This window comes from Muntiacus reevesi, chromosome 5, assembly GCF_963930625.1.
Source record: "Muntiacus reevesi chromosome 5, mMunRee1.1, whole genome shotgun sequence".
In the NCBI taxonomy this organism is placed as follows: domain Eukaryota; kingdom Metazoa; phylum Chordata; class Mammalia; order Artiodactyla; family Cervidae; genus Muntiacus; species Muntiacus reevesi.
Genome location: NC_089253.1, coordinates 61,220,300 through 61,230,446, shown reverse-complemented (window position 1 = coordinate 61,230,446; position 10,147 = coordinate 61,220,300).

The following is a 10,147-nucleotide window of genomic DNA, read 5'->3' as shown; positions in this document are numbered from 1 at the left end:
GAAATTTAGGTTCAACCCCTGGGCTGGGAAGATGCCCTGCAGGAGAGGATGACAACCCACTCCAGTATTCTTACCTGGAGAATGCCATAGACAGGGGAACCTTGGCAAGTTACAATCCAGAGAGTCGCAGAGAATTAGACAGGACTGAACTGATTTAGCACACATGCATAATAACAAAAGCAATAGAAAACAAGTATAAGTCAAAGAAACAGATATATTATGGAGTCATAATTGGTGCTTCCCTCCAACAGGTGTGCATGTGTGTGCTGTGTCACTACAATAAAATATTGTGTTAATCAAATATTAAGTGATGTTGATGGACTATGACATAGTGCTTGCAAAATGAGTGCAAATTATACACTGAGAATGCTTAAAAACTTAAAACAAATGTGCTATTAGTGGTTCTATCAGTTATGCTATTACGATATATAATAATTAAATCAACTAACTTTTACTAAAAAATAAGAAAAACAATAATACATTCATTTGAAAATATTCCTTCAAAATATTTTCAAAATCCTTGAAAATGTTCCTTTCAAAGGGAATCCCTAAAGAATATATTGGGCTTCCCAGGTGGCATTAGTGGTAAAGAACCCACCTGCCAATGTAGGAAATGCAGGGTCAATCCCTGGGTTGGTAAGATCCCCTGGAGGAGGGCATAGCAACCCATCCAGTATTCTTGCCTGGAGAATCCAATGGACAGAGTCTGGCGGGCTACAGTCTATAGGGTCACAAACAGTTGAACACAACTGAAATGACTTAGTATGCAAAGAATATATTAGGTAAATATCTCCAAACAATAGAAGCCACTTGTGCAATGTTTTCTTCACTGCTTTTTCCTGACCAACTGGAGAGCAAACTACCCCTGCCTGTCAGCTACTGATTTTCATGCAAGAGCACCATGTCATGACAGAGCTGTGGTTCTCTACAACTGCTATAAAGACCAATGACCACAAAAGTACTACTAACTGAAGAGGTTTATTAAGCAACTTTCTGGAGCAGAAAATGTAAAACAACATGATGACCTTAAGAAAGAAAACTGTATATTGTCTGCAAGAACAAAAATTAACCTTTCACTTTCACGTATCTTTTGAAAAAAGACACAATAAAGAATTTTAGTTATTCAGTCTAGGGCATTTTCACTTTGTCAGTTACACTGGAGCTGAGTATATAATCAGGTGGTAGTGAGCAACTCAGTAATTAATCTTCCATCTCAGACCAGTAGTCACGCCTTTGAGAAAAAGAATACAAAACTGTTACTAGCGATCTTCATGGATGTTAAATCAAAGGAAATTGTCCCACTCATACGGGTTTTGCTGAGGTCATATAAAGACACTAGAAAGATGAATGAAAAGGCCATTAAAACTCCAAATGTGTTTTGTGCATCAGCATGGAACTTAAAAATGGCTGAGTGTAAATGTTTAGTTATATAATAAAATCATTATGAAGATCAAGGTAAAAGTATTCTGATTATATCTGAATTGTGCACCCCTCCACCTCCAGCCATTCCACCCAAGTCTGGAAGTGGTCCAAGACTTATACAATTGTCTAATACCTTAACAGCTCAGAAATAAGTGGTAAAATAAGATGTTTGTGCTTTTGATAGCATCCTTCAATGGATCTACAGCTCTAGCAATAACGTGTAATATGACACTAAATTTAAATATATTCTACTCTTTCAGGACATGGCTTTCATTAGGTTTCCATTATACTAGTTGATACAGAACATCTTCAGTTCATAAAGTACTTTTCAAAACAAAACAAAATCAAATTGCAGACAAAAATATTTCCATATTAAGTTTATACTGTTCTTTAAAAATATTATACCGAAGACTGGATTGAGATGAAGGAATAGAAGGATGTGGAGCTCACCTCCTGCCACAAGTACATCAAAATACATCTACACAAGGGAAAACTCACAGAATACCTGCTGAATGCTGACAAAATGTCTCATAAAACCAAAACTGCAAGAAAGACTTCCATATAACCAGGCAGGATGAAAGTGGGGGAAAGGAATCGTGAGGTGACCTGCAACTCTGGGAGGGAGCTGTGCAAGAGGAAAGGTTCCCTCACCCTGAGAAGCCCTTTCCCTGGCTAGAGGGTCAGCCAGCACCGAAAAGGAACTTCATAGGCTCAGAGGAGAGCGCAGCTGCTGGTCTGCTGCAGGCAGAACAGAGAGAGAGCTGCTCAGAAGGTCCTGACCATCCCACAGCGGTCCTCAGCCTGAGACTTGTACCGGCCGGTGCCCACAGGGGCAAGGTGCTACAACTCAGGCTTCAGGGGACAGAACCGGAGGAGGACTGGGACTGGCTGCACAGAGACAGCTGTGAAAGGCTGGAGGGTGGTTCAAGTCAACACCAGGGACGGGCACACGGGAGGAGCCCGCATCATCCACTGAAGCCCCAAGGTTAACATCCACACTCGAAGGGTGGGGCAGGGTCCACCTGTGCTGCCACACTCTCCCTGCGCTCCCAGTGGGCCTGGATCTGTCTCTATGAGGGGAGCAGGCGCCCACCCGCTCCGCCCCCCAACCCCACCCAGAGATTGCCCACACCGGGAAGCGGGGCTGAAATCCAAGCCAGTCCCCAGGGGCTGAGCCTCTTCTCATGCGGGACTGGAGCCTGAGTTTCCCAGCAGCTACGTGATTCATGGATCTGCACATCATGGGCTTCGTAAACTTAGAGCTTTGGGACACCGAGAGGGTGACTGATACCCCCCTGGCTGGGGCAGGGGGGTGACAGTGACGGTGGTCTCTGCACGCACATGCACACAGATGCAAGAGTGGGTCTGGGCTGACTCAGTAGCTCTAGGGAGGTCCAGGTGCATGACTAAGGCAGACCTGCTGCCTGACCTCAGAGGTTCTGTGCCAACAGACCTAGGCTACTGGCTCCATGAGCAGAGTGCCTAAGGGACTTCAGGGCCAACCGTCCGCATCGCCACAGCTGAGGCAGGGCTGGGGGCGGTGCCAACAATAGGGCGCTTTGTGAGCCCGCACGCCGGAGAGCACTCCCCGGTGGACAGCTCCCATGCGGGAGCACTTAGGGGCTCATCTTGCAGCGGGGGTGCTCCAGTCCCCCCACCTCACACCTCAGTTCAGAAGCAGACCTGCGTCATATAGTGCAACAACCAGCCTTCCCTGGCGGCTTACATGGTAAAGAATCTGCCTACAATGTAGGAGACCTAGGTTCAACCCTTGGGTCAGGAAGATCCCCTGGAGAAGGGAATGGCAACCCACTCCAGTATTCTTGCCTGGAGAATCCCATGGACAGAGGGGCTTGGTGGGCTATGGTCCATGGGATCGCAAAGAGTTGGAGATAACTGAGTGACTAACACACACACACACACACACACACTCACGCACACTCACACACACACACACATGCACTCTCACATGCACACTCACACGCACTCTCGTACACACACACACTCACACGCACTCTCACACGCACACACATACACACACTCACGCACACTCACGCACACTCACACACACACACGCACACTCTTACATGCACTCTCACACACACGCATGCACACACGCACACACACACTCACGCACACACTCACACACACTCTCACACGCGCGCACACACACGCGCACACTCACACACTCCAACAGCTAGGGAGCAGACCCTGTCCCTGACTGGGCTTTGACGGCTTAAAGCAAGAGGAGGCGCCGTTCCATGTCATCAGCGCAGACTCTGTTCACATCAACAATCACACCCCATCAGTTGAATAGGGGCCAGCACACCAGGCTGGGGGCTCCACCCTGAGGAGCCTGTAGTTGGGGACTCAGGCCCCCTCGGCCTTCCCTGCTCTGATGGATATCTGCATTCCTGGTCAAAGCTCCTCCCACCAGAAGCCTCTTTACCACGAGCCCTTGGCCTAGCCCTGCCTCCCCCAACTTCCTCACTGGCATCTAGACCCACTTGTCCCCTCTCTCAGTTCCTCTCCTCGTCTCCCTTGTTTCCTGCAGGACCCCAGCCGATGACAAGACCTTTGTCCGGTGCTCCCTCCACAGTGAGACAGCCGTCCTATTCGTTCTAACACATCTGCACTTCACTAGGCGCATTTCGTGGGAGGGGCGGGGATGGATCCCTGACGGACCTGGTGCTTTCTCCTTTCCCTCATATTATCTCAGGAAGTGACTGAACTCTCCAGAGCTCCTCTTATTTTGTCTTCTTGTCTCAGTGAACAACTGCAACTTCTGCCAGCACCTCTCTCTCCAGGTCAGCCCAGCTCTTGACACAGAGCATGTATTTATAGTCATCACTTCACTCTTGTAAGTGGGTTCTGGCAAAAGTCTCAAAAAACCTTCCCAACAGTTTCTTAGTTTGGAAATACCAACTGTTTAGGGTGGGCGCACAAGTTAAAATCTAGGCATTCTGGATACATAGAGTTAAAACGAAAGCAAGAATGGAGTCCATGAGCACATTAAATCTCTTAGAATAGAAGAATAGGCCATGGAAAATGCCATCTTGTTTGATGACTAGAAATCTGCTGGCAAAGTAACTCTGTGGTCATTAGAAAACTCCAATTAATTAATGTCAATGCTAATGACTAAATACATGGAGGGCCTATTTCTTACAAAGCACTTTCCAGTCAATATCATTATAGACAGAGAAGACGGAGTATAATTCCTAGGGCGAGCTGAGGACTATCAAATGAATGGCCTTTTTGAGATGAATAGACACAAGTAGCATCATTTAGGTTATTCTATAATATTCTGTCTTTTCTTTAATATTTTAACTATTCACGGCAAATTCTACTGTAGTGGTCCTTAAGAGCAACAATTTAATTATGAAATATTAGATGTATAATTTATAAAATATAACAAGCTATAGTTTCACTAATTCAAAATTTCAAGCTACAGGGGTTTGTGCGAGTCTCTAGAATAATGAAATGGATATTTTAAGTAAGAATAGAAACCATAAATGGATATAGGCTATTTTAATTACAAATGTGAGTAACTTTTCATCCAAGAGATGAATAACCTAAACTGAGTTTTAAAGGCAGTTGTATTGATTAAATGCTATACTTTCTAAAGCTAAATATGCATCTATATATGTATGTGTTTGTGTGTGTGTGTGTGTGTGTATATATATATAAATACATATGCAAATATACATTATACTTCTATAGTGGAGGAAGCTTTATTTTCATTTATAAAATGAGGATAATAATATTAATAGGAACATGTAAAGAAAAATGAACAAAGTACTTAAAACAGTACCAAGTGTCCATCATCAATAGATAAAATTGCTATAGTTGTTTACTAAGTCGCTAAGTCATGCTAGACACTTCTTTGACCCCATGGACTATACCTCACCAGGTTCCTCTTGTTCATGGGATTTCCCAGGCAAGAGATAAAATAGATACATGTGTGTAAATATATGTATGTTTGTGCATAAATGTAAATATCCATAGTACATGCATATTTTCTTAGGGTTGAAGACTACAATAGACTCAAGCAACACAAAATTGTATGTCTGCATATTAAGAGAAAGAGAGAGAGATGAGAGATATAGAGAGATCATATTTAGTTAAGGGATTTGGAATAGTTTCATAAAAAAGGATATTTTAAGATAAGCTTTGAAGGAAATGATGTAAGTACCTATCAAAATACTAGGAAGAGTGTTGATATATAAGGTAATAGCATGGGCAGAGATAGAAATGCCTCCCCACAGTGGAACAGTATCAATGTTATACTATTACTTTTTAAGTTTTTTTTTTTGGTACCATTTTTAAAGTCTTTTATTGAATTTGTTACAATATTATTTCTGTCTTATGCTCTTGTTTTTTGGCCCCGAGGCATGTGGGACCTTAGGTGCCCAACCAGGGATGGGACCTGTACCCTCTGCATTGGAAGGCAAAATCTTAACCTCTGCACCACCAAGGAAGCCCTCTGTTACTTCGTTTTAAGAGTTTTTAAAAAGTTATTATTAAGTGAATAAACTGCACTATGAAAACTACTACCTTAATAAATTTATATAAATAAGTAAACAAATATAAAGTTGAACAATAAACTAGATATGAGCTGACTCATCTATGCAATAAATTGGATTAAGTGGTAATATAGAAGACACAATCAAAGTGTTATTACTATAATTTGCTTGCTGGGAATATCTGAAATTTAACTTTAAAAAAATATGTTTGCTCTAAAAGATGATTTTGAAAAATGAAAAATTTGGAGATGGATGTCAATATTATTTTAGGAATAAGGGTATGAACATTCATCATATAAATAATTCTTAGACACCCATTTGTTTCCATGCAACACCTGTTCCTGAATACTTGCTTTTTATTATTATTTTTACTTTCTGTTACCAATGGTGATTTATCATCTCATTTATTTTAGGTCTTTGGTAACTACATATTAAAATGAAATAGAAAAGTATTTTGTTTTGTAAATAAGAAACACATTTCTATTCATCCAGTTTGGGAAAATCACAGTTACGTGTAAAGTATTGATTTGTTGCTAGACTGTTTATTTTTAAAACATCATTTCATGCCTAGAAGTAATAGCTTTCATTAGCATATACTTTATGCTGCAGCACACAATTTCAATATTGCAGACAAATTATATGTTAACAAAATTGGCTGAGTTTCTTGTTTGAAAAAATGAACCATAGTACACCACCTTCAAAAATCATTACTTTTTAGATGGGCTTCTGCCTTAAATGCATTAACAACAATCTCAGGGCACAATGCGTGGCAAAGCACATGGTTAACCATTAGCTTTCTACTCAGAAAAAAAAAACAAAAACACCTACATTTCCCAGATCCATGTCATATATCTTAGGGTGGGACCACCAGGTAGAAATAAAATGATGACAAATAAGCTATAAGAACCAACACTTCCTTTTTACTCCCAACTTTAAGCAAGGTCATGCCCAGTGAATTATGGGACTCACAGCCATCCTTAGATGGAGTGACACACTTTTCACATCAAAAATCAAATAAATATCAATTTCCAGAGCCGTCTTAGCAGAAAAAAAGACAACCATGATTATGAGACAACAGATAAAGCATAAGATAAATGAGGGGTGTGTATTAAGTGGTTGATTGTAGGAATGTGTAAAGGTAATTAAAGATGTTGTAAATTTTTTCCAGAGATGTGCGTGTATGTGTTTTGTGTGTGTGTGTGTGTGTGTGTGTGTGTGTGTGTGAAATGAAGCTAGACTCACTCTGAATGACTACCTGCCTCCTACACCCCTGACTCTCTTTCCAGGCATTACTGTTTGCTTCAGTAGCACAATACCCTTTAGCTCACTTTCCAGTTTATCAGTTTAATTCTGAGAACTCTTAATGTCTCCCTTGAAGGGAGGAAAGAGACAGTGTTAATTTTCCTCTCTTCTTATTTTACCTTGGCACCTACTGATTACTTTTCTAAGCGAGCTGTTCCAGTGACATCAGTATAGGGCAAATGCCCTCACCAGCATAAAACAAACAAATTACCGCTTTGGTAAGGTTTCTGAGGTCTGCGTGCCTTATTAGAACATCCAGTGTTCTTGGGATGTCAGATCAGCCGCACTTTGCCTCAGCCCAGGCATTTCGGCATCTCCTTCCTGGCACCCTGCCACAACCGAGTTGCTTTTCATTCATCAAAGGCTGCAGCACAGCACTCTAACTAGGCAGCTGCTCCCCATTTCTGCCCAAATCTCTTTATCATGGAATTGGGTTCATTTCAAAAAGTTTATCATGTTGAAAAGGGCCTGCAATGCAAAAAACAATGCCATTTATCAGCAAAGGCAAGGAGACTGCTAGAAAATGATGAATTTTCCATATGTGGCTGTAGTTTATCACCAGTTTATTTTAACTTCTCCTTGCACTTGCTGGATATGTTTGTATGACAGGTAAACTTTAAGTGCCTCAGGCCCCTCTCTCCTGATGAATGTGCTTAATAATGCAGATGTACATTTATAAAGTTGTCTCCTACCAGAGAGTGTACAAGAAAGGCAAACTGTAAGAATCATAAACTATTTCGAAAATAGCTGCATGATCTTAGGACTCATTTAGCTCATGCCAGAACAAAAGGCAAAAAATAACATCAAAGGAAGAATTGCTTTTAAAAAATAGTTTTACACAACTACGTGTACTGAATTGTTAGAAACTGTTAAGTGCTAGTGGTATAGACTGAAAACACAGACAATATTTAGGGCTATCGATGAACTGGTATTTAATTGCAAACAACCCCATTGTCTTTCTGAGAAAGATGCCCTAAGGATTATTAGGAAGCTCCCAGGAATCTGACTGGGGCTGAAGAATTGGGCTACTGTACCAGAATCAAGTCCATTTCAGGAGTGGTCCTCGATGAGACATCACTGATACCCCTTCGAGGCACAGTCTTCTCCTGTTTACACTCTGCCTCTGAAAACCGGATGCCCCTGACAGCTGGATCCCTCCAGGAGGGGCTCAGCACCCTGGCTTCTTTACCCTGTATGAACCGCTTCTGTATGGCACCTTTTGGGTAGTTTACCTGGTTGGTAGAACCTAAGCTATCTATCCTGGCTGAGAGACAGCAGGAATGGGAGGGAGCTTCTGGATTCTATTTCGGCATACATGGAGATTCACATGATGAAAAAAATCCCTCCAACTAAACAGCTGTGTTTAAAGGAGGCTTGTGGACGAATATCAGCAACAACAGTGCATCCTCGTTACGTGTCTTTGGCAAAATCTGATATGTGTTTGTAACTGTTTATCTGAGCATTGGCAACTCAGTTGAAGATATCTAAACCACTTTATTTTCTGTCTCAGCTAACCCAGATACTATCAGATTATTAAAAATTTCAACAGAAAAGGACCAGAATCTATTTCTATTTTACGCTATTAGCCATTCTAGCCTACATTAAGACATTTGTCCTCATGATGCCAACTCCAAATGAAATACCATCTTAACAGAGATGCTTGATTTATAATGAGGTCGTACAATTCAGTTCAGAACTGATTCCTGACAATAAGTCAAAGTTCAGTGAAAGCTCAAAACAATTACGTATCTCATAATAGAGTCCTCTACAGAACTGCTTCTTCTAACTGCTCTTAGAATTTTGCTTGATAACCTTTGCAATCTATCAAGCAATTAAATGGTATAAAGTGCTTTACATAAAAGCTGGTGTATAAATATGTCTGAAAAGAACAAAAAGCTATTCTCTTTTAAAAACAGGACAAAAAGCTCTTTTTAACTTGTTACAATGCTACGACTCAGAGCAGTTCGCTTTTCAATTTGGATTTTCACTAAAACTAAAACCTAGGGCATTTTTGGTCTTGTGGCAGGAGGGAAACAAGAAAGGAGATCTAACAGGCTGTGTGGCTGAAGTGGCACATTCTTTTTTTAAATTGTTACCTGAGATAACTTGGAAGGCAAACTAAATCCCTTCTGGAAATTTACATCCAGGTGCAGAGGTGGGAAACAGAACATTATTGGAGTATTTTCTCTATTACTGCCTGTGTTGGGAAGAGAGTTATAAGAACAAAATGGTGATCAGCAAACAGAAGTGGAAGAGAACAGAAAGATTCTGGAAATGTGGGTGCTTGGCAGTTGGAAAAAAACAGCTGCTTCTGAAGAACAATTGAGGGGCCTGAAAAGGATTGAGTGAAAAATATCCAGCAAGAGCTTTAATCGAACAAAAATCCCTGACAGAATTTAAATTACCTGTGTTTTTTTCTTGTAATGCTTATAGATGTCTTAAATATTGTTGAGAGGAGGAAATGAAGGAAGAATAACAGGGGAAGATGAGAAGAGGAAAGAAAGAGGCATGGCATGTAAAAATAATAGGTCAGAGTTTGTCCAGAAAAACTTTGGATTTGGGAAGCTAGCACAGGGAAGTGACCAAAAGTCAATAGTCAACTAATATTAAGAAAATTATATTTCCAAATATGTCACAAACCTGGATATAAATAATGAGCTAGTGACTTGGAGTTCAAAATTAAAAGCTCCATCTCTTTTAAAAACACTATTAAGAAATGAAAAGGCAAGCCACAACTGAGAGAAAATACTTGCAATTCATATACCCAATGAAGGAATAATAACCATAATACAAAAATCTCACAACTCAGCAAAAAGAGAATTCTACATCCTAATGGACAGGAGACTTGATCAAAAACTTCAAAATGTATGCTTCCATTTATAGTGAATTCCTGAAGTATT